The sequence below is a fragment of the Equus caballus genome, chromosome 4 (assembly GCF_041296265.1).
Source record: "Equus caballus isolate H_3958 breed thoroughbred chromosome 4, TB-T2T, whole genome shotgun sequence".
Taxonomy (NCBI): Eukaryota; Metazoa; Chordata; class Mammalia; order Perissodactyla; family Equidae; genus Equus; species Equus caballus.
The window spans coordinates 95439180-95464711 of NC_091687.1; the positions used below are offsets into that span (position 1 = coordinate 95439180).

Here is a 25532-nt window from a genome sequence, read left to right on the forward strand (position 1 = left end):
ACATACAGGGAAGTCCCAACTTTGGGAAATCCAGTCGACTTTGGAACTTTACCAACTTCCTTCTCGTGCATTCTAGAAACTTCAAAATGTTCCAGTCAACAAATGCAGTGACAGATAACCATATGCTCCTTTTCTTTCAGTCTTTGAATTGTATAGGGTCTTCTTGAGAGAATATCTTAATTAAATATGGTGAAATAATTATATGTAGAGCACTCAAGATGTAAATGATGATGCCTTGCAGGGTGTTGTGCCATATTTTTTAAAAAATAGACATAGACTCTTCCTAGTTTACAGTCTTTGCAGAAAGAAGATGCATCAACTGAGAAGCTGAGTGACGGAGGACATGTGAATCAGGATCGACGTAAGTACCCCGAGAGCTCAGGAGTGGATGCACAGGTCAGATGGAGGGTTTAAAGAAGACTTCCTGGATAAGATGGACTTGAACCTTTCTTCACAAGAAGTTATCTAGTGGCAGGGAGCCCAGTGGAGAGGAAGCTTTGAAAGGGACCAAGAATTTCAGCACCTCATCACTCCCATGCTGGCCCGGATGATAATTCCAGCAATTCCAGAGACTTCAAAGAGGACAAAAGTCAGGTAGAATTCTACAGATTCTTTTATACAGCATTTTATCATATATGGCTTCACATTATATATTAACTTTTTTTTCAAAGATTGGTACCTGAGCTAACAACTGTTGCCAATCTTTTTTTTTTTTTTTTGCTTTTTCTCCCCAAATCCCCCCAATACATAGTTGTATATATCTTTTTTAGTTGTGGCATGTGGGACACCACCTCAACATGGCCTGATGAGCAGTGCCACGTCCGCACCCAGGATCCGAACAGGCGAAACCCTGGGCGGCCAAAGCAGAGCATGTGAACTTAACCACTTGGCCACAGGGCCAGCCCCAAATATTAACTATTTATACTTCAGGCTCATTATAATTTTTGGACAACAAATGGTAGGCTCTAAGTTTCATGTAACTTTGTGTGCCATTTCAGAGACCTGATGCATAAATGTGTGTACTATGAATGAATACGTGAAGGAAGAGCCACAGGCTTTTTCTGAATCGTGTGCTCTTCGTCTTTCACCTTTCGGGGGTTTGCTTTCATTCACCATGACATTATGATGCTATAAACAAGGCATGGATTTTGGAGTCAGACAACCAGAGTTTAAATCTGGCCTTTGCTAATTACTTGCTGATGACTTTAAGAAATCTCCCTAACCTTTCTGCGACCTCATTTTCCTTTTTTGTAAAATGGGATAATAACACTTCAAATGAAATAAGGCATGTGAAAGCAATAAGCATTGGACTCGATACATAGAATTAACTTTTCCCTCACCAGCACCCGTTTCCTTGTTTGTTCTCTGGCATTTTAGCAACTTGTGTCATTTGTCTCTCCCTTTTTACATTACTAAAGGAGAATCTTTCTGATCCATCCATCTACCTACTGACCTACCTATTTCTCCATCCATCAGTCCACCCCACTAATATGAAGCTCTGTATTTCTTCTGATGTTGCATAACTGCCGATGGCTTCAATTCTGGAGTTACACACACAATTGCTTTCAAATCTCACCTCCTAATCCAAAGACCTTGTGCAGTTTACTCAACCACTCTCAGCCTCAATGTTCTCATCTGTAAAATGGCATTGATAAGTTTTCTATACCTTAGAGAATTATTGTGAGGATGAACTGAAGTCATATACACAAAGCATTTATCAGAGTTCCTGGCTCAAAAAAATGTTAGATATTACAAAGCTTAGCTTTTTCTCCCTTTCATTTCTTCTCAGGAAGCTTAAGTCTCCAAAGAGGGCATGACTTTAATCCTCACAACCTGAGAGTTCTTTTTGGAGTATTTCTTAAAACTTGGCATTGAATCAAGGCACTCCGAGGGACTGAAAGCAAGCATCTCTTTGTCATTTCACCAAGACAGCATCCTCCTCACATTGCTCACTGTTCTTTTTTGGTCTTTCAGCTTCCTCTGTAGTCATTGAAATGGAAAACTCAGGATTTCTCCCCTGTACGGTTTTGTTTCTCATTTTATCGGAATCTGACTGAGATCTCAGACTGTCTCTCAGCACCGATGAGGAGAAGGACAAGCTGCCAAGACGTCAGGACCCAGAGGCTGGGCGCAAGGCCTGTGTGATCTTGCTGAAGTAGGCAGGACATGCTGCCTGGTCTCCAGCCTCTCATATCTTTGCTAGGACTCAGTAACGTAATATTTTTCTACCTTTAAAGTGAGGTTGAAGTGACATCAAAGGGTCAAAGAGAATGTTAAGATGGTCTGGGCCATTTTTTCAGTCCATACTCGATACAGCTGCCCTCTTTGATACGCGCCCTGAAAACATATTCCACTAATTAAGAATTCACGTCTGTGTTCCCACGACATTCTAAAACGCAGAAGACAAATCCCTCCCTCTTTCTAGCTCTGAAATTCCCTTGCACACTACATGTACCCTCAATATGTGCTTGCTTGTTTAGAAAACCTAAATATATGCATTTATATTTAAATGACAACCATCGAGCATCCTCAATTTTATTATCATTATCAATTATTATTTCACACTATGGGGGAATAAAATAGTCTTCTTATTTTTTCTTTTCTTACTCATCTTTTACCACAATTTACCCTCACACTCACACACACACCCCCCTCCTCCATACTCACACTCACTCCTCGCTTACCTGATAGAGTAACAGCCACCCGTGAGATATAAAATCTTTAAAGAAGAACACTGTAATGTCAAATTAAAAATGGAGACTAGATATTCTAACTTTCCTATCCACGTATTGCAATTATAAACTGCATCATTTCATACTTCTAGGATATTTTGCAGTGCTGTCTTGCTCTTAGAGTTTAATACCAGTCCTTTCACTAATAACTATTTATTTATTATAAACATTATGAGCACTTTTACTTTGTCTCAAATTCGAAGCTACGGTTGGGAAAGGTGAAGAAAGAAAAAAAATCTCTGGAAGGTGTTTAGATAGGAGAAAGAGAGCTAAGGCAGGGATCAGGAGTCCTAGAGAAAGAAATATGAAGCCGGACATTGACTAGAGAAAACTTTTATAACACCATGAGGTTTTTTGCAAGTTTGCATTGTCCACTTTCTCTCGATTTTCCGACTCTCGCCTGTCAATTGAGTTTCATTCAAACAGCAGTAGCCTTCACAAACCACCACTCTGGCTGCTCTGGTCCCGTAGCTCATTGTCAACCTGCCCCACAGGAGACCTTGTTATTCCTCTTCAGACAGCTTGAGGTGGTGGTTATCCATGCTGCAGAGCAAGCTGGGACGGGGAGAACCCTCTGTGTTATCATTTCTGGCTTTATTTTTCACAGACTCAGAGTAAGCTTTGAGGTGAACTGTATGTGATGTGGCTCCAAAAGGAGGATTCAACAACATACTGTGTCCACAGGTGTCCCATTCAGAGCATCCAAGCTAAGGGACAGTCAAGGAAACAGCACAGCAGCTGGTAGGCCTCCCTTGCTATCGCCAATCTTGTTTCCATGCTCCAGGCGGTGCTGAATTACATAACACATGCACAGCTAAACAAGCGAAGCAACTCCATATTCACCACTCTCTCTCACCTCCAAACTCTAAGGTTAATACCACTTACTGCACTGGATTCAGGGCAGGCTTTATAACTGCTCACAGCTTGGATAAAAACCAAAGAGAGGTTTGTTTTGTAAGAAGGAAATCCTTTAAACAAATACGCTTTGGATTTCTGTTCACCTTTACAACAGTTTTAATCAAACACTTATACAGACTTCTCTCTCTGCATATATATAGATACATATATTTCATTCCTATTCATCTATATACATCTACACTTTCATATTTCACCATCTAAAAAGGTAACCCACTGTCTTTGCTCGTGCCCACGTGCTAACTATAAAATTCATATGGCAACAGTGGCACTATTTCTCTTGTCATTAATAGTGTTTATCGTTGATGCCAAGTTCTGAGATGATAGGTGCTAAAAGATATTTTATATATGGATTTATAATTTCTCTATAACAATGTTATTTTTGCTAGATATTGACTAATGCTTGACTAACTTTTTTTTTAATCAACATCAGAATATGGTTTGCTCTTCTTGTCAAAATACTGTTTCATACTCATTTCTCAGTTGAGTGAAGGCCACAGCCTTTGGAATGTAAACTTATGATCCCAGATTTAAATATATGTAAGCAGTAAAAATAAAATATCAGTTAGTGCTGAAGTTATAGAAGAAAAAGTTATCATAGTCTTGAGGTTAAGGTTCTATTTATAAATTTAATATTAGGTTTTTAAAATTTGTTTTACTTAGAACAGGCCATACATGACTAGGATAAGTAAAAGAGTATGTTTTGATTTTCAGAAATATATTGCCCTCCAAGTTACCCAATAAGTTTGGACTTAGTCACTGAAATTGTATGAGATGTTTCACCATTGTTTTATCCCTGCTCAGGGACAGAAATGTGTCTGGTGGGAACTCCACAGGCCTTTCCTGACACCCTCCTTCCTAAACCATCCTTCCTTCGCTCGTACAAGCATAGTCCTCCTCTGTCTCATGACCCTCTCTTCTTTTCCTCAGAACCCTTACCACCGACGGAAATTGTGTCTACTTACTTGGTTCCTCATTTATGGAGAATGAAAGATCAGTGAAAGCAGGTGTCTTTCATGTTCTCACCCCTGTGTTCCAGGACTTAGAAGGATAGTATGTGGGCATCTTAGAAATATTTGATGAGTGAACAAATGGAGAGATGTTTTCAAGTGGTGACATCTATGCTCTATTTTAAAAATACAAAACGGATAATCTCATGTAGCTATTTTTCAGGAGTGATATATGACAGATATATACAGGCAATCCTCACTTTGCACAGTAGTGTGGTGCCATAAAATGACCATGTAAACTGAAACCATGGTAAGCAACTTTAATGATCAATGGGAAAAATTATTGTTTTTGACCTTTTAAAATTTTTGTCAAATCATTAAAAATGCTCTTACTACCAGTTGTAACTAATATAGGGAAATAAAAAATATAACAAAACTAATATTTATTTAGATACCATAATTTACAACATTAGAAATATTGAGATTTAAAGTATTTCAATTCTTGGTAAAATATCTATCAACAGTACTTTGAACAACTTTCTTTTTCTCATTTTGTAAATTACAATACAGGGGGAGCATCTCTTCCATGCCTTGGTAAATTGTCATGTATCTTTCCAGGTTTGGAGTAGTCTCTGACATTTTATTCTTCACACTTTCAATGTTGCAAAATATACTCAAGAATCCCATTAAAGTGAGTTTTTTTTGCCAGCATCAATTTCTTTGGGACATCTTCATCCTCTTTGTCTTATCTGCTTCCCTCATTTACGTGACAAGTCTGTCTTCACTCAGTGTCTTTGTCTGCAGACCTACAGTGGCAGCAGTGTCAAGGCTCCCAACTTCAGTTGTTTCTTCTCTAACTCCATTTATTTCATTTGAATTTCACTTCTAGTGTTAAATCACTTCTCATTTCTAGCCTGCACTTTCATCTTTATCAGCCAATTTCCTCTTTTAATTATCCATTTTTGAAAAATGTCATGTGGGTTTATACTGGGACACAAGGAGGCAACAATACTACCTCCTTCACTGTCTGTGCGTAAAGTGAATAACGGATGCAGAGTGACCAATTACGGACAATGATGAAAGAGGTGAGGTGACTGGTCACTGATTATAAACCAAATCTGTTATTTATGTAGGGATTTGTGGGCTGAGTAGCTAGCAGTAAAATTTATACTTTATGCAATTACTTACAGTTGATATCCTAAAGTTTGAACCATGTTGGTGCAGGACTGGTGTTAATTAACTGAACTGTGGCAACCGAAATTCATGGATATTGGAACCATGCAAAGCAAAAACTGCCTTTAATTGAAAATTTCACTTCTCTGCCAAACTTTCCTATGACCTCTAAACACCTCTATGTGTGGGAGAAGCTACTTTAGTAACATGGAAAATTGGATTTTTACCCTTGGAAGTCATATATTAAGAACAGAGAGATTATACTTTTCTTAATGTCTTCCCCTGAGAAATAGACAGGAGTAGATTTTTAGTCATCGCAGAGGTCTAGGAAAACAAAATGTTGTCACTGGAAAGTTGCATATTTACATTCACTAGCCAGGATTGGAAATGCTTAAACCGGGCGGCTCTCAAACTTTATCATGTATTAGAATTGCCTGGAGGGCTTATTAAAACAAGATTGCTGGCTCACCCTCAGAGTTTCTGATTTAGTAGGTTTGGGGTCGTACCTGAGAATCTGCATGTCTAACGAGTCTCCAGGTGAAGGTGACACTGCTGAACAAGAACCACATTTTGAGAACCGCTGACTTAACACAATCAGAAGGGTATTCCATGGGGAGAGAGGAAAGAATCAGGAGACCAAAATCTGACAAGAGCATCGACACTGAATCAAAGCGCTTAAGGGGATATTAGAGATCTTCTAGTTTAGGTTCCTTGCTTTACAATTAAGGAAGTGGAAACCTGCAAAATTCGAGTGGTTTAATTCAAATACAAAGTTAGCCAGTCTTAGAGGCTGGTTTAGAACCTAGAATCTATTGCCAGTAACTTCTGGAAGACAGCTGGCATCATAATAGGCCCTATTCTCAATAGGTACACGTGGAATATATTTTACACACACACACACACACACACACACACACACTAGAAAAGAGGTTCTCAAACTTTACTCTCTGTGAAAGTAGTCATGTGGCCTAGTTAAAAACTAACATTCCTAAACGCCCCTCTAAAGGTTCTGATTTCTCAGGTGGAGCACGGGGCACTTTTAGATCGCAAGCCCATGAGATTCTAACACAGGTGGACCGTTCTTTAAAGCGACAGTGCTCTAGATTCGCGAAGGCTAAACGTCTTAAGCCACAGAAGCTGTTATACATCTGAAAGAATAGAATACTGACTTTTCTTTGAATTTTTTCATAAAACATAACCACAGACTATGAAAACTCCCAAAAATATTCTAGGAGGTAGATGAGGCAACTATCATCCTTCCTTCTTGGAGAAAGCCTGGACAAGGCTCCTCCAATCTTGGAGCCTCCTTTTCCTCATCTGTATAAGAGGTAAAAATATTGAAACTGATCTCATACAATTGTTCTGAGGATAAAATGAGAGAAGATATATGAAAGCCACATGTGAATAGTAAAATATTACATGGATGTTAGTTGTTAGCTTCATTATCGAAAAGCCTAAACAGAGTATGGTTTTTTAAATATCAGGTGGGTTATCTGCAGATAAGAGAGACAATCGTATGATAATAGGCTCATCCTAGCAGAAGCTTACTGATTGATCAAAGGAAACAGAAGAGGCAAAAACTCCATGAAATCACAAGATTTCATACTCAAAGGCCCCAAATTACCCGGATGAGGACTTGGAGACTAAACTCTAATCTGGAACAATATTAATATAACACATCCTGGGCTAAATGGCTTGCTTAGAAAATATCTTGTCTAATCTCTGTGACCAGGACATTTCCTGCCTCTTCTACTCACAACTGAACTGGGGATTGGAAATGCCACAATTTTGACTTTCTGAGCTCTCTTTTCTTTTAACAAAATCGAAAAAAAGATTTTTAAGGAAGAAAAATTTAAAAGATCCATGTGCCTCGACTCTGCCCTCACTATGAAGGATTCCGCGGAGTTGGATAAAGAAAATACCTAAAAGAAAGGGAGAGTCTTCCTTCCCCAGCAGGGTGTGTGGTGAAGGAGGACTCTGGGGAGTTAAGTGCATTACAAAACATCCTCGGGGACAGGAACAAAGAACATAAGAAACTTTCTCCCTTTGTGGGTCCAGCACATTGTTTTTCTCCACATATTTTAATCAATATTAGTGGAACCATAACAATCTGGCTTTCACCGTCACTCTGGTGTTGAGTTTCATGAGTAACGACTTTTTCCACTGGCTGCAGAAGTAATGACTCTATACATGCCTGGCAGAAGCTCATTCATCTGAGCAAAGGAAAATGAGCAGTTTCAAGGAAAGAGTGGGCACCTCAGCGTAGTGAATCAGTGGGCATCGAAAACGCAGTTACTCAAATTACAGAAGGCTCTTGTAGGCAGACTGATCTCTTTTGTAAGAAGTGGCTTCAAATGGTTCTGTGTACATATGAAATATCTAGGCCTGGTTATAGAGTTTTCTTCAAAGCCGATGCATCCAAGGAAACCTTAAAATAAGGAGCAAAGTAATAAAATGTATTCTCCAGAAAATAAGTGTTAATGTGGTCTTACCTCATTCTAGAAAAAGTATGTTGCGAGACCTCCTGGGGAGGAAGGTACAGTAATGAGCCAGGGAATTTGAGTTTAGATGGCAGCCTGCTTACCACTGACCAAGTGACACATGCCTGAGGCAAATTCTCATCAAACAGCCTCCCCAGACATTGAGGGTGCCCACAAAGTTCAGGAGATCTGAGAAGCTTGCGTTCCGCTCACACTCCGTTGTGAGGAGAATCCTGTCTTTCCACAATTCCTTCAGGCCCAGAACACTTCCCCCAAATCAGCTCTTTCTCTAAATTTCTTCTTTTTATCTATGGCACCAGCATTCTCCCAAATTCATCAGCTTTAACATCTCATTGTTCACTCACCCTTCGTGTACCCACTTTCCATCCTAAGGTCTAGATTTCAGATAGCTTTTTATTTGCTTTCGTAGTGTCTCTAGAAAGGATTCTTCCTAACTACCAACTTACACCAAGGCACCAGAAATTCATGCTCTCTTTTTCTTTCTTTCTTTATTTCATTCATTATCGTGCAAAGGATTGGGCTAAGAGTTCCATGGTTAAGTAGGGAAAAGATAGTCATTTAAAGTAACTGTTATATGACAAGAATGAAGTAAGGATTCATACTATCGCCTCTGCCTAGAACTCCCACTTTCTCCCTTGTCTCGTCAGTCTCTAAACATAGTCAGGAGACACTTTCTCCTGGAAGCTGCCCCGAATCCATTCCCAGTTGAATTAGGTGTCTCTCCTACAGGCTTTCTAAAGTGCTTATCTAAATCATTGCACTGACATTGCACTGATTAGATGTTTATGTGCCCGCCCCCCAACTAGACTGTGAGATTTGAAGACAGTCTTGTATTCATCTCTGTATCCCTAGTACTTAACACAGAGCCCAGCACATTGCGTGCGTGGCATATTTTTGAATGAATGAATGAATAAAAAATTGTAAAAGAAAAATCATAGGAAGTTGTGGAATAGAAAAGGGAGTAAGTATTCATTTTAACTAGGGGAATAAAGACGATTTTCATGGAGGAGATGGTGTTTAAGCAAAGCGCTGAAGCGTGAACAGGATTTCCAGAATTTGAAAAGATCAAGTGTTTGTGGGGGAAGGGTGGTACACTGAGGATTACTTTCTAAAATCTAACTGATTCTCTCCATCTCCAATCTGTTACTTCTCTAAGAATAATCTTTCTACAAATAATAATACTCTACAAAATTTTCTTTCTTTCCCTGCTTGTGAGGAACTCTCCATGATTCTTTGCTCACTGACATGACAGAATTCAAGTAGGTTGGCTTGCACTTCAAGGATCTTGCTACTATTACCCAACACTTTTCTTAACTTTCACTCTCCGGCCACCCACTCTCTGCACAAATCAGGTCCATCTGTTCTGTGTCCCCCAATATCTTGCTCGTTTTCATCTCTTTGGTGTTCCTCTTTCTCCATCCCGCACCTGCAATGCTTTCCCCCTGCCTTTCTGCCATATACATTACTGCTCTGTCTTTGAAAATCCTACCCCCCTCATATAGCCTCCCTTTTCCACTTAAACTAGACTGCCTTCTTCCTCTAGGTAACTTGATTGAACCACTTGCCTACCATTTATTCATATGCTATACTGTATGGTGTTCTAACCATAAGTCAGCTTTGTCCTCCCTGTGAAGACCCAACTAAGGTACCTACAGGCTAAGATAATAGATTATGTCTTTTTGTAACGTGCACAGTGTTTCAGACAAATATACTATTGATTAACAATTCTCAATAAATTAAACACTCCTCTAAGGATATATGAGGGCTCATTACTTCAGGCAGATACCTTATTATTCAGCTACCAGGGATGAGGGTGCTTACAATAGATATAGGATTTAATTTAATGAGAAAAAATAAAATTCCACTACAGTTTGTCTATGTTATGAAATCATTAACTTTTCCTATCTTACAAAATAAAAATTTTCTACTTCCCTCTTTCATTGGTAGAATTATAGTCATGGTTATTTTCACCTCTTCCATGTAGCCAAAGTAATGACTTTTTTTTTTTTTTTTTACTGTGTGACTAGCCCTTTAAGATAGTTACATCTTTTTCACTGTTTTTGCCCTCATAATTGTGGGGCTCCTTCATGCTTTTCAGCCTTCCAGGCTTTGTCCTCATCAAACCACATCAATACCAGTCTCAAATCTTAATCGCTAAAAGACGTGTAGAGGGATAGAGGCTTAGCACTTGACTTCATCACACACACCAAGCTGTGGGGCATGGAGAATCCATCACCTAACCTTTCCCAGCCTCCGTCCATCTGTGCCCCACTGTTGGGTGTCCAAGCTCGACAGTGAATGCTTTCCAATGGGAAACTGTAGCAGGATTTGTTTCCCATCCTTCGGTCCCTATTGTAAGCTCAGCTGCACTGGAGCTAGCTGCTAATCAAAGCTGGAGACTCTCATACACAAACAAACACGCCATTGTGGCCTCCCCCAGGGCTGGAACACAGCAATCTAACAAACAATTTAGTCAGGTGATAGCAGCCTGGAGGAATAGATAGAGCATCTCCTAGACACCCTTCTGCCTAACTCTCCCTATTCCCTTCTTCAGCAAAAGCCAGTTGAATCACCAGGCCAGGCAAATTGGTGCTTGAGAAAACAATGGAGAATGAAACAATATACAATAACATGTAATCAAAGAGGTCTAGTCTATGACAGGATTCTTTGTCCAAGAGAGGGTATTCTCCTGATCATAGTGAGGTAGAAATAAATTGCATAGTATGAGAGTTTATATTCCTGGACACTGGCTAGGGGGAAGAAGGAAATATTGAACCCAAATATCTTCATATACTCCCTGGGCCCTTGTCATAGATGGAGGTAGAAAAGCATGATGCTTAAGAGCTCTGTGGTTAGAAATATTTGGACTACAAACTCAATTCTACCTCTCACTAGTTTGTGATCCTGGACAAGTTACTTAACCATTCTGAGACTCAGTTTCCTCATTTTTCAACTAAGAAGGAAAATAGTGTTTATCCCATGGGGTTGTTGGGATAAGCCAGTACTGAATGTAAAGTTCTAGTACTGAGCCCTAAATATAGGAGCTCTCAACAAATATTAAATATTATTATTAAAGTGTGTGAATTGTGCCAGAAAGGAAAAAGGAGAAAAATAATAAGAAAAGAAAGCAAAGTCTTCAGCTTCTAGAAGTAGCCAACCATAAAGAACAAAGGCTGGCTCTGAAAGTTCCTATAAACAGCATCTCAGTGGTGCTGGCAGGTCCTGAACTTTGACTTATTGCTGTGTGACCCCAGAGCACATCAAGGGAAGTTAAGGATGCCAATGGCCAGCAGGAAGCCGAGATACAAGATGTCTTCATACAATAGCAGGAGGCGGGACTGTAGCTGCCTGAACACTGATAAAGGAAATATCCCTGAGTACGAAGGATGGAGCAGAAAAGAAAAGCTGGGATACCAAAGTAAACAATTGCTCATGTCACAATTTTTGGCTAGGGCAGCCAGTTAATACAAACTGAGCACCTATTATGTGCTGGTTGCTATTTGGGCAGTGGTAAAGTCAAAGAAGAACTAGAAATGATCATCTAGCAATATGGTAGGAACAGTGACAGGACCACTGAAACTCAGAATTAATATAGCAACTTCTTTTATTTCAAAGAACAAATAATTTAAGATGATTTAACAATTGAAGCATCTTCATATTGAAATGAACCTACAAATGGAAATAATATCAGTTAGATGCTGTCTTGAGGAATATATTCTAAGATCTGCAAATTTGCTTCAAGAAACACCAGTCAATATTTCCATGTCTTATCCTTTCTAGTATGTACTTTAAATGTCCCTCACTTGCACATGGTGCTCCTCATTGGGTGTTTCCTCATCCTCACTCAGTCAAATTTAACTGATAAGCCACAGTCCCACAGTTTCTCCATTTCCACCCTCTGGAAGAATTTTGTTACTTGCTCCTTAAAGCCTTACTAATTGGTCTGTACTTCACTTCCACAAATCTCACCTCTTCCAATTCAGAGGTTTCCGGCCACTCTGCAGATCTAAAGAACACTCCACTCTCACTGCAGCACTATGAGTCATAATAAGTACAAATATTTGAACATTCTTAAGGGACCAAGACATTCTTAAATTCCACCAAGAATAGAGATAAGGAATCCCATAACACATAGGATGAGCAATGAGGTTCATTCCCTTTTGAGGAAAACAGCCTCTAATACTTAGGCTAATCTTCCTCACCAAAGAAACATTAAAGTAACCCTAAGAAGAGTATACACCTGCCCCTGTTCTACGCCTGTTTTCAACTGTTGCTGAAGTTCTAAAGGGTAATGAAAAACCTGCTTACACCTTAGTATGGACTTGGAAATCAGATAAGGAAGGAGTCAATCTGAGATGGGAAGAAGACATGGGAATATTTGTTCTTCAAAGTAAAACTAGAATTTTTAATAGAAATGCCCAAGCCTGAACTTTTTCTCATTTAAACAATATACTTAACGTTACACAACTGGTAAATGGAAGTTATGGTAGAAAACTAACCCAGGAAGCTAACTGGCCTGTGTGCAGCTAAGCCACGGGCCTGGAGGGATCCTGTTGTGTCCCAGCCCATGGAAGGGAGACTCTCAGTCTCCTCTTTAATTCCCTGTCATAATCCACCCCCATGGTAGAGAAGACATGATTGGAAACAATAGAGTGTGGACAGCTTTACGGAAGAGTTGGCACCAGTGACATAACTGGTAGCCCTGCATCCAAGATTACTCAGGTCCTATCTGAGGCAGGAACTATTCATTGGAACAACTGATATTGCTTTGTCTTCAAAAGCTTCCTCTGAGAAGATCAAGAAGAGGACAGGGTTGCCCCACAGAGCCAAACCGACTTCATGGCATAATTACACCAAGAGGCATCTAGAGCCTGGGAGATCTGGAAAGCAAACAAGACAAATCTACCCCAGCGAAATCTCCTAACCAGCCCCACCAGAGCCAGATGGGCCCAAGGTAGCAAAGACAGTCACCCAGCAGTTCATCTGCAGTCAATGCTGTCTAATAGAACTTTCTGTGAGGTCTGAAGTTTCTCTCCGCAAACGTAGGGCTTCCATCAGATTTTTGGAAGGTTTCCCTAAGGTTTCAGTTCACGTCCACTTCTATTGCTTTTGTCTTCTCAGTTCTGCTGCCTTTGAAGTTAACTGCTCTCCTTTTAATCTCTTGTGAGAGAACATCACTGGATGAGACATTAGAAACCCACAAAGTTTTCTTGCTTTTAGGAAATGTGGATCTGGTTAGGAATTGGTAAAAATCCACCTCTACCCACTTATTCTTGCTGAATTGCTTTTGATCTATTTCTCCAACCCAAATTCATCTATGACAGCCTTGAAGCACAGCTTCAAATGCCCAGGTATCACGTATCAGAGAGCAAACCCTGTGATCCCTAACCATCAGACTAAAACAGCTATTTAAAAAGGCTAAACCTCATTTCAGGCTCAAGTTGTGGGAATCTCAACCCTGGCGTAGACCACAAAAGCATTAACTTTCCCCCATCCTCTACAAACAGAAATGTGGTTCTCAACCCCAAATTTGATCTGACTCACTTTAAACTAGAGCCAATTTGTACACTCGTCATTCCAAATAATAACAAAGCAAATAAATAACTCCCCAAAGGGTGCCAAGCCCTGGAGCGACATGCATCAAAGAGGTTTGCTCCTCTTGCACTTTCCCCACCTGCAGTGCATTAGGCCCACTCCTGTCATCCCAGAACACACAGAGGTCCCCCGGGCCCCTGGGACCTGCTAAAGGGGCCAGGTTGGATCTGGGCAGGATCAGGCAGCTGTGGCTTCCCTGGGGAGACTTTACCCCTGGATATGTATCTGGAAGGGTCCTCAAGGGTAAGAATGGAAGATGATGTTTACTCAGCTTGACCTTTAGTTGGCACACACTAAGTTCCACAGGATTATTTGTTCCCATCTAAACAGCACATCTTTTGCTGGGACAAAGAACTTTTTGTTTGTTTCATGGGATTATGTCCGTTTGTTTGTATTTTTCTATTTCCAACTTTTTTATGAGAGTCCATAACCCTAATTTATTAAGCTTTTTTATGATTTAAATTTACCCATATCAAACCAAATAAGTTGAATTTCCATCTTAATTGGCCCATTTAGTAGAAACAAATGCACATGTTAACGTATGTACAGCTATTAAAAATGTAGTGTGTGTCGGTTGTAATGTTGATTTAAAAAGCAGGACAGAAAGTGATTCATACAACTACTTTAAAAAGTTACATCAGAAAAACTGTAAAAGTATAGCAGAGTGCTAATAGTGGTATCTATTTTGAGGATGCTTATAAGTGAGGTTTTTCCCTCTTTGCAATTTTTTAAAGTTTGAATTTCTTGTACCATGAACACACATTTTTCCTAGAATGAGAAAAAAATGATGTGTTTCTTCAGGCATATATTTGTGTTTTCCTAATAACAAACATAAGGGAAAAAAATCCTTTTCATCATTTTTCACATGGTTAAAATTAATCAACCTTCTCACAAATTTGACATGCATTGAGCTGTATTTGAGAGCATACCGTCAGAGACAGGAAATTTAATAGTGAAATGTATATTGTATACCAGAAAACAGGATAGAAAGAAAGGGGCTATTTTATTGTTTCAAGATTTAAGTACCTACACATGTTAAAATAATCAATAAACTACCGGCTTTCTTTCCAATAGCAGCTTCAGGCTTCCTCATTCACACCCCTTATACCATATTTAAAGAAAAATATTGCACACACAAGGCAACATTTTTTTTATAGAAATTATTTTTCGGAGAAATAAACTGACCCTTGCAAAAGATTCTCCAAAGCTGCAGGGTTTTTGTTTTGTTTTTTTTAAAGCCAAAGATCCAACTTCTGACTTAATATGGACACTCCATCTGGCCAGCTGGCGGATGCCCAGTGGAACCCCTCTGATGTTCTTATGCTCAGAAATGAAGGCCACTATACGTTAAAACCTCAGAAATGATTCTCTGCTACCGGGAGCAATAATTCCATGGCTAGGTTTTAGAAAAGGTCATATTATCAGCAAATATGGAAGGCCATTATGAAAACATTGTTTTAAAGTTTTGTATGGTCTCCATTTGTTTTGGCCTGAATGAAAATTTTCTCCATTTCCTAAGAGTGTTACCAAGATGTGTTCCGTATCAATTAATTCTAGACTCAGAGGCAAAAAACCCCTGCTCTTTCTCTAGGCAACCCAATGTCTCCCAGGAAGTCACACAGATGGGTGAGACCTGCTCTACTTCCATTCTAGTTTGGAAGGGGACAACTGAAGGGAGTAATAGATGTTCGACGCCTAAAGAAGAGAATACTCCAGCACCAAGAAAACATATTACATTATATCCTTTCCATATTAAGAATGAAGTTTCCTGAACACTTCTCAATAGATTTTAAGGCAAATTAAGAAGGCTGCATTTGGATCACTTACATTCTCTCCAGGGAAAGGTCTAGAAGCACTGGTAAAGAGATCCGCATACACACCTGGCAAGGGGCCTTTTACTCTTAAGAGGCTTTGGTCGAGTCAATAGCAATTCGTATGGTGACTGTAAATTTCCTTTATAAATAATCAAACATTGTAAATATTATTTGGACATGAAGCTTTTGCATGTAGCAAGAAGTGTTAGTGCCAATGACTCTCATTGTTTTTGTTAAGCTATGGATGTCATGACTGGAGAGCTCTGATCCTTCTTCCATTCTCTCAAGTTTGTTGAACTAAACACTAGTGGCTGGCTACTCAAAGTGAGATCCCCAGGCCAGCAGCATAGCTATCACCGGGAGCTTGTTGGAAATGCAGACTCTGAGAGTCCTCGGAGACCTACTGAATCAGAATCTGCATTTCAGCAAGACCTCCAGGTGACCCATAAGCACATTAGAGTATGAGATGCACAGCTATAGCGTAAACAAAGTGTTGCTAGTCAATCGTAAAAACCTAAATTTAGTGAGAATAACTCATTGAAAACTTTGGTATGTATCCTTGACAACTCTTGGGAAGAACTATAACATAAAATTTAGTAAAAGAATTCATAACCATTTTAATTTAGCCTTTCTTAGAATTGTCTACTCACTGTTTTTTCACTATGACTCAGATTTCTTTTTCTTCACACCCGTCACACATCTTTCCTCCTACTCACTTCATCAGGTCAAACTTACCTTCTGGGATCTGAGGCAATCTCTAGGTGTCCTGAGAAAATGACAATGACAAGCAGCAGAATTGGGGAAAGAGAAAGACAGAACTGGCCCCACTGATTTTATTAATAATAGTTCACGTGCGGTAAGACAGTCTGCAGTTTATAAACATTGCGTTGTCACAGTTTACCTTTACCACCAACCTGTGTAAGTAAAGCAGATAGTATCATCATCATTGTCATCATCTTATACTGAAAAGTCTGAGATTCCAGGAGATTCAATGACATCCTCAGCATCCCGTACCAAACAACAGACAGAACTGTGATGAGATAAATGTGGGTTCTTGAATCCAAACCTTGACTCCTTCCTCTGAGCTGATGCCTCCATGATGGCAGCAGGAGTCAGGGAGGACATGGTTATGGGCATCACTAATGTCAGCAATAAGGTCGGTGCACCTTAGATTGGGAGTGTTCTGTATGCACAATGCTCTCCTAGACACTATGGGAAAGGCCAAGGTCAACAATCTGATTTGGGGACCCTACATGTCAAACACCCCAGGTCTTGAGCATGATCACATGTTCTACATATTTCTTTTCAGAAGAAAGGAGTTTTGGATCTTTATTTAGAGAGAATGATCTGACAGTGTGGAGAGGAGAAGCATTTCAAGAAGCAGAGAGTCTCCCTTAGGTTTATGTTTGTATGTTTGTTAGAAAACTCAACTGGGCATGAGAAATAAAAGCCGTAGAGCAGGCAGATCAAAGGGGGACTTTCATGGGGTGCAATCAGCATTTTCATCATCCTCATCACACACTCCCTAGCAGTCAGACTCTTGGTTCAGTCCTTCACATTCATTTTCTACATTAATACTCATGTCAGTCCTAGGAGGTAAGTATTAGTGCCTTCATTTTAGGGACAAGGAATTTGAAGTAAGAGAGACCACAATATTTGTTGATGGTCAAACAGCTAGTAAGAAGTGTAGCTGTAGCTTACACCTTGATTTCTTTGGCCTTGGAGCTCAAATACTGGAGAGTTGGGGCTAATGTTTCTAAGGCATCACCTGCATCCAGATGACCTGTCACGTGTCCAGGTTCCTTGATTCCACCCGTCAAATGAGAATCTCTGGGGATGGGCCCCAGGCATCTGGATGCTAAGACATGACTCTAGTTACTCTGATAATCATTGAAGACAGGGAACCACTACCAGAGGTTATCTGGCCTCTTTTGTACATACATTGGAGTTTAGGTTAGATATGAGAGGCAATTGGGAGACAAAATTAATTAGCCAAAGAAAAAGATGGCATTATATTATAGAGAAAAAAATCCCCAAACTGGCAATTTTAAGACCTTTGTTTTAAAACTAGTATGGCATTTAATGGGGTCACCTTAACCTCTCTAAGCTTAAGTGTCCACATCAATCAAGAAAAAAAAAAACCCTGCTCAACCTACCTAAGTAGAATTGCTACAAAATATGATGAGAAAATAAGTGTGAAAAGTTCTGAAAAGCAAATGTTTTACAGCTACATTGGAGTTATGATGAAAATAATGCTTCAAGTGATCAGTCTTGTAGCTTTGAATTATAGGGCTTGTTAAAGAAGAGGTAGGATTTTTCTCTCCATTATGGAGGTAGCCATGAGTCAGGAATCATAGAAGGTTTGGGGCCTTAAACTGAATGAGGTGGAGTATGCGTAGGAAGACACTCCAGAGACCTGGCAGGCATATATGACCTTTGGAATGAAGGAGTGAAGAAAAGAGAGACAGAGAGGCTTCTTCTAGAGGTTCAAGGCTGAGAATGGGGGTGCTCAGATTTAAACAGGAAATTGGTACCAAGTGATGTTTAGGGAGATTAGGTATAGAGGACAGTCAAGGTCATTGGAACATTAAGGGCAGAGAAAATGGTATTCAGAGTCATTTATTTAGTTTTCACTCATTTGCCAAACACTTACTGGGCATTTTCAATGGGCCTATGCTAGATATTCTAGCGTTCTTGAGGTGAATGAGAAAAAGTCTCTGCCTTCAAGGGTGCATGATGTGGGTGGGGTGGAGCTGGTGGTAAAGGTGAATAATTATGACAGGTAAAAGATGTGCTCTTCCAGTGTCAACACTGCTGGGAAAGCAGGAGTTGAAGTCACTGGAAGGGGTGATGGAGAGGCCGAGAAGAAAAGAGGAGGGGACAATCAGAGCTCCATTTGGAGGGAGGATTCACCTGGGGAAACGCTCCCTGGGGGCCTTCAATCCCCTATTCATTGACAGTTTCATCCAAATGCCACAGCTGAAGTTGGAGGATTTGCTTTATTTCCTTATGTCTGTATTTCCACTGAAGGACAGTCATCTCATATCTGGTATAAATTTTTTCTGAAAAGAACACCTAGGGTGAACTCTCATGCCTTCAAAATTATATTTATTCTAAATAATTAAGACTGATTTCTTAAGACGTCACTTTCAATATTTTTTTTTCTGGTCTATTATGTGGCAAATGCGAAATGAAAACACAAAGGAATTGAGAGTCCAATTTCTCTTCCAGAAAGAAAGCATTAAACCAACAAAAGGACAAAGATGCTTTTGAAATAAATATTATTACCTTCTCCATTTAGCCTTTTGTGAGTTACACTTTCCTTTTTCTCATAAAAATGTTTTTTATCCCTTTGTCGCTGGAACTGCTTAGGACAAAAAACCTTGTATGCACATATCTTACTCTAACTTGTGTTGTAGTAACTTGTGTTTTAATCTTATTATTAGCATATACATTGAGTAGACCATAAGCTGCTTGAAGGCATAGTTATTTTTTCATGTCCCCATCACACTCCCTGACATGTAATAGGGCAGTCAATATCTGTAGACGTGTGTTAGGGACAAGAATAAAATAATAAGAAATCCTTTACTTCAATCCACTTCCCCAACAGGATTACACTCAAATCATTCCCATCCCTATTCATTCAAAAACCACTTTAAAATGTGAGACTAAAGCTCAGTAGAGAATGGAGAAATTTGAGAGTTTTCTCAATGAAAATTGGAGTAGAAACACAAAGAGGAGTCATGATCAATATGAAAGCATTTGGAGAGAGGATGATGAAGAGAGAGGAGAAGAGAGAGAATTGAAATATTTGGAAAGGAATGTCCACATTTTGAAGGTGACGGTGAAAAAGGAAAAATAAAAAAACAACAGATGAGAGGAGTGGCCAAAGAAGTTGGAAAAAAACTAAGATAATAATATGTCAAGGAGGTTACAGTAAAAGATAAGAAGGTGATGTTAGCAGGCAAAGCTGCTGCATGGTTAAAAAAAAAAAAGGAAGAAACGCAAAAAGCCATTGATTTGATGAAATGAACTGTGACTTTTTAAGTGTTTCTTCCAGAGATGGGTGAGGGTATAATGGATTTTTCATTGTTTGAGATCTCTTTTAATTGAATTTCTAATAAAAGATTTCACAGGTTAGCACCATTTGCCATTCACAAAGTGTTTGGAATTTTAAAATCGTGAGCCCTAGAGAAAAGAACCTTCTGTGTTGTATTTAAATATACTACATTGTCCAGCAAAGAATTATGCATCCTGCACATATATAACAAATACTGTTTATTACTGTTAAATTGACTTGCCATAGTAGCAAGAAACATTGTATTGTTGAGGTGGTACCTAGGAAGGCATGATGGAGATAAATAATCCTGGCTCCATCCTTTCATCGAAGTTGAGAATCTGAGAGGAGAATGAAGCCAACGTTTATTGTAGTGATGAAAGGGTAAGCTGATCCTCACCACAGACTGAGTCAAAAAGGAAAAAAATCTAGTGGAGTCGATAGAGAGTACATTGGCCCTGAAAACAAATTTGGGTTAACCAGGTCAGAAAAATGTCAAAATTCTGGGTAGCAAGGTCAAACCTTCCATGGATTCCAAGAAATGGGCAACCATTCCTGACACACATGTACATAAATGGATATATGATGTCATAGATGTGGGGATGAAATTGGGCAAGACATCCTGGGACTTCTTGGATGAGAAATGATGGCAACCAGATCAATAAAAGGAAGAAATGAGAGCCAGAGAAGGGGGAACAAGTGAGTGTAAAATTTGGAAGTAGAAACAAAAGGTTAGAAATACAGCATGCTATTTGTGTTTTTAAATGATGCTTTGGGTTTTACTAAGCACAATTCCTAGAATCAAGAGCCTAAGTATCAGTTACTATGACTCACTTCTTTCAAGATTAATATACAGCAAGAGATTTCTTTTTTTATGAGTATTATGTTTAAGAATGTAGAATTCTGCTTTTAGGAGACTCACTATGATTATCTTTTTTAATTTAAAATAAAATTTTATCTAAACCTACTGTGAAGAAATGTCTCCAAAATAAAGCCCAGTAGAAGAAATTAAATTTTATTTCTCAAAATACCTCAGGTATGAAATATCCACTGTGTTCCTTGCCTACCCTAAAGAAATAAGGATTTGTGGTGAATGTGATCTACATAATTGAATACAAATATTACCATAATGATAATACCCTCTGATAATGTTACATTATAGCTACCCTTTTAAACCACAGAAATTTTAACTTCTTGTTTACCAAACACTAAAATAGGGAGGAACAAAAGGCTTCTTATATTGGACAATCTAGAAAAATTATATGTATGACACCATGAAAACTATGCCATATAAATGACTGGCATGAAGTGCATGGAAAAATGGCCCAGTGAATGGAAACTTGAATTGGCCACAAACAGCAAGAACGGAGAACAACTTTCCAAAGTGAGGCCATGACCCAAATTTCACTCAAGCCAATTGACTCTGGATGAAAAAAAGCAGACTCAGCTCATAAAAACAAGGTCCATATCTGAATGTTATTTTACCCCAGGGCAATGACACGGCCTTGTGCCACGTGGAGACAAAAATTCTTCTGATTATCCATTAGAACAGCAGCCAGAGGAGACAACATTCCCTTGTAGAGAAGCCCCACTGAGCATCCAAGCAACGGAACAAGGGCAGTGGGAGAGCACTCCCTCAGCCTCAGCCAGATGCTCTAGAGGAAACCACACCTGCATCTGGGCTGAGGCTGAGGTGCACCCAGGTGTAGGTAGAACACGTTTGTTCCCTGATCATCCTGGGTGGTCTCAATTTGGACATTACCTTTAGGAAGGAAGTCAAGGACAACTCGCCTCATCACTGTGCCACCATATTAAAAAGCCTAAGTCTTAGGAGAACTGGAATTTGTATTCTGAATTCTGACTTCTGGCCCTCCATCTATCGTTAACTTACTACACCATTTTGAACAAGCCAACTAAACTCACTCTCTTGAGAAAATTTTGAATAGCAATAAAAACACCACATGGCAAATAGGAATACGATCAGAATTCACGTGAGACTGTATTTAAATGAGAAAGCAAGAGTAACTTCAAAGGGAAAACAAAACACTTAAACTTAAAATATTTAATTTCTAAGATTGATTTTATTGATAAAAGTGATTAAACTATTTGGGGACCTTATTTCTCTCAGGTTATTTTTTTTTTAATTTTTTTGAGGAAGATTAGCCTTGAGCTAACTACTGCCAATCCTCCTCTGTTTGCTGAGGAAGACTGGCCCTGAGCTAACATCCGTGCCCATCTTCCTTTACTTTCTACATGGGATGCCTACCCCAGCATGGCTTGCCAACCGGTGCCTTGTCCACACCTGGGATCCGAACTGGCGAACCCTGGGCCGCCGAGAAGCAGAACGTGCCAATTTAACTGCTGTGCCACCGGGCTGGCCCCTCTCAGGTTATTTTTAATGATTAGGTTTTGTGAAAATTTAAACCAGGCCATTGGCTTTATTGGAGTAAAAAAAAATGCCCACTAAAAAAAAAAAAATGTGGGCTCTGCCACATATTGCTAAAAGTAAAGGCCAAAAAAAGGTAGTTGGAAACTTTGAACAAATTATTCCAAATATCATGGAAACCTCAGAATTACATATTATTATATAAGATTACATAACATATATAACCTGTATGATACTATACCTGCTTTAAATATATATTATTCTCATTCGGTATAATACCTCACTTAAAAGTCAGGTAATAAAAGGTTATATATTAACAGTAGTTTCATTTCTCTTGCAGCTCTAGCTTTGAAAAGATAATGCAATTGTATCCGCAAGGAAACAGCTGGAATACAGCACCTCCTGTGGTTTTGCAAGGCGTCAGGTAGACATTCCTTGCAGAGGCCTTTCACTAGATGAGGAGAAAAATGTCCTAATGGGGGACAGTAGGAGAAGAAAGATCACCTTCTCAAGATTTAAAGGACAATTAGACAACTCCAAGCATAAAAGTTTCTTAAAGCACAGAATAATGGCATTGGGGCTTTTTTCAAAAAATAAAATAATAAAAAATCTCATCCTCTGGTTTAAATGAGAAAGTACAAATATCGCCACTCTGAAATAATTCATGTCCCAAAGGGGAGAAAAACGATACTATCCACTCTGATTTTCTTTGAATGTAACTGGACTATAAATGCTTTTTTTAACATTTGGTCTTTAAAGTATATAATTTACTTAAAAAGGAGCATAATAAAGATGGAAAATACAAGATTTATTTCCTACGCTTTTGTTTCACTCCCATTACCTTGTAATATTTCTACATGTTAATTCATCCCCAGATGATCAAGGGGCTAAAATGGGCTCCACTGTTTCATCAGTTCCACATTTGCCTAAGATCATGAAATTGCTTCATTCTGTTATTAGTTCAAAAGCTCTTCTTGCTAGTTCCTGAATCTCCTCCCAGGCCCTTCCCTCCAACACACACCAACACACATACACACACACACACCACCTTTCTCAACCTGCTAAAGCAAAACGCCTTCTAAGATGAAAGATGCTAAAAGACTGGAACTTTGTCCCCCACTTTTTCCATTCTCCCCTCTCATCACCACCCCTCCCCCCACACGCCAATCCTATTTTTTCAACGTATCCCCAAACTTACAAAGCAGCTGTTAACAGAGAGAAGAGTGGGCTAACAACAGAGTGCACATAAACTCGGTGTGTGTTCTTGCGTTTGTGTGTGAGTGTGTGTGTGTGTTGTGTTAAGGAGAAAGGGGGGTGTGTGTGGTAAAGAGAGAGGAAGTTGTATGTTCTGTGTATCAAATAGGGAAGGGAGTTGAATACATTCCTCCATTTAAAAATATTTGGTTAACTTAGAAACATCAACTGAGAAACTAAGTATCTGGCAAATTAGTAATAAATATACACTAGCTTTACGGGGGCAAAATAAAAAGTTCAAGTGTCTGTGTACAGGGCAGTTATTAAAGTCAGCATTCACATGAGAGATGGCGTGTTAGTGTGCCTTTTAAACTTTGGATTTGATCATTTCTAGAATAGGCAGCACAAGCAGTGCTAGATGCTCCATGAGAGATGCTCAATGTCAGCTGGTACTGGGAGAAACAAGCCCCCACATCATACCTAGAAATGCCAGCTAAGAGTCGTCATCTGGCAAGCCCTGGGGCAACGGGAGAAGCCGAGAAAGGGTAGGAAATGAGCCCTGCTTGCTCAGGCTGCCTTACTTTCTCTTCTCTACCCAGCCACAGACACACCTACTAAAGAGGTTTCACAGTGAGCAAAGCCCCTGCATGTTCTCCAGCTGGCAGCAGAAACACTATCCAAATGCATGCGTAACATCACAAAAGCAACTTTCGTTCTGCTCATCTCAGGGCACGCAGACTATCCTCACCTGTCTCCCCCCAAATATGCCTCAGTTTACCTCTGGAGCAAATCTGCCTTGAAAACAGCCCCACCAGCAAAGACACCAAGGCAGCCTCTCTCTCACTCCCGCCACCATCATCTGCTGGCACCCAGAAAAGTGGCAGAAGGTGAAGGGAAACTCGATTGGAGACACCTCGGAGAATCGAGCAGTCCTTTTCACTTACTTTGAGTTGCAAATGTGCTCTGGGCGCTTCGGCTGCCTTTGTTGAAAGGGGCGAGGTGGTCTGTTCCGAGTCCAGGTACCCGAGTCGCTGCTGCTCGTGGCGCGGCGGCTGCTCCCTCCCTCCTAGACGGTGATTCACTGGTCTCTTTCTTTCCCTCTCTCCCCCTTGGATTTTCCTCTGCTCTGCGGCTTCCTTGGCGGGATTTTCGGACTGGAAGGCGGGGAACCTGATCCTGCCTTGGACTCAATCACGCCCTGACAGGGAGGGAACGGAAGGGAAATGGAGACTGGGAGGGATGAGAAGAGCGGGCAGGGAGAGGACGCAGGCAGAGCGAGGGAGGGAGCGCGCCTTTCCGTCGCGAGCTGATTGGGAAGCTTATTAAAAGCACAGTTCTCCAGGGGCAGTCTCTCCCCCTAGGAGCAAGCACACGGATTTGAACCAAGAGGCCAGGAGATGGAACATTGTTTTGGTTTTAGCAGAGACGGCGACACGATATTTCTTTTCCAAACTTTACGCAAGACCTGTTTTTGAGATGGGTGCATACCTCAGTTTATCAAGTAGGACATCTTAAATGGACAATTGAGGGCATTTTAGGTTACAGTTTTGACCCCAGACAATTTTTTTTAAATGACATTAGGTATGAAAAGGAACAGTCTTCAAAACCAGCCTCTTATTCCTCCCCACCCCCAAATTCCTTCCCTCCACGCAGCTCCAGTTCCTTCAGCTGTCAGTGCCATCCCACTTGCAGTCACAAAATGTGCAAAGTACTTTTTTGCGCTTGTCACAAAGAGTGACAGATGTCTGCAAGTTCCCAATTAAATGCCACTTTCTTTTAGGAGGCTCTTTCCTTTTTTGGCTTTCTTGGTGCCTTTAGTGACTTAGTTAGTGACATGCTTTTGACATCCAAGAATTTAAGGGATTAATCAATGTAGCTCAACCTCTGGGGTTTGTAAAACTCGGAGGGTGGGCTTCATGGCTTTCTGGAATTTCTATTTTGTTCAACTGAGGAAAGATACTAAGGTAATATATCCAGGACTGTTTCAGTAACACATAGATGAATATTTATGATATATATGAGATAAAAGTATTGTGTAAAATGGTTAAGTATGAAACAAGTTTCCCCAAGTATTCTCAAAAAGTAAATTTTGAGATTTCCCCACTCATCATTCTTTCCTGCTCCTCATCTTGCCCCTTTTTCTTCCTTCCAGCGTATCATTTGATGATGGCCACCTCAAATATGGTTGCAAAATTTACTTCCGTTTCCCATAGTT

At 39.9% G+C, this 25532-nt stretch overlaps 1 protein-coding gene across 2 annotated transcripts in view; it reads right to left on the reverse strand.

Moving 5' to 3' along the window:
* PTN (pleiotrophin) overlaps window positions 1-24750 on the reverse strand; it is a 101653-nt gene extending 76903 nt beyond the window's left edge. Inside the window, exon 1 of one of the 2 annotated variants that reach the window (XM_023639766.2) lies at window positions 24262-24750. The gene's annotated coding sequence lies outside the window, so the exon portion shown is untranslated. The remainder of the gene's footprint in view (window positions 1-24261) is intronic. The other variant, XM_023639767.2, reaches the window with a different exon arrangement.
* Window positions 24751-25532: the final 782 nt, after the last annotated feature.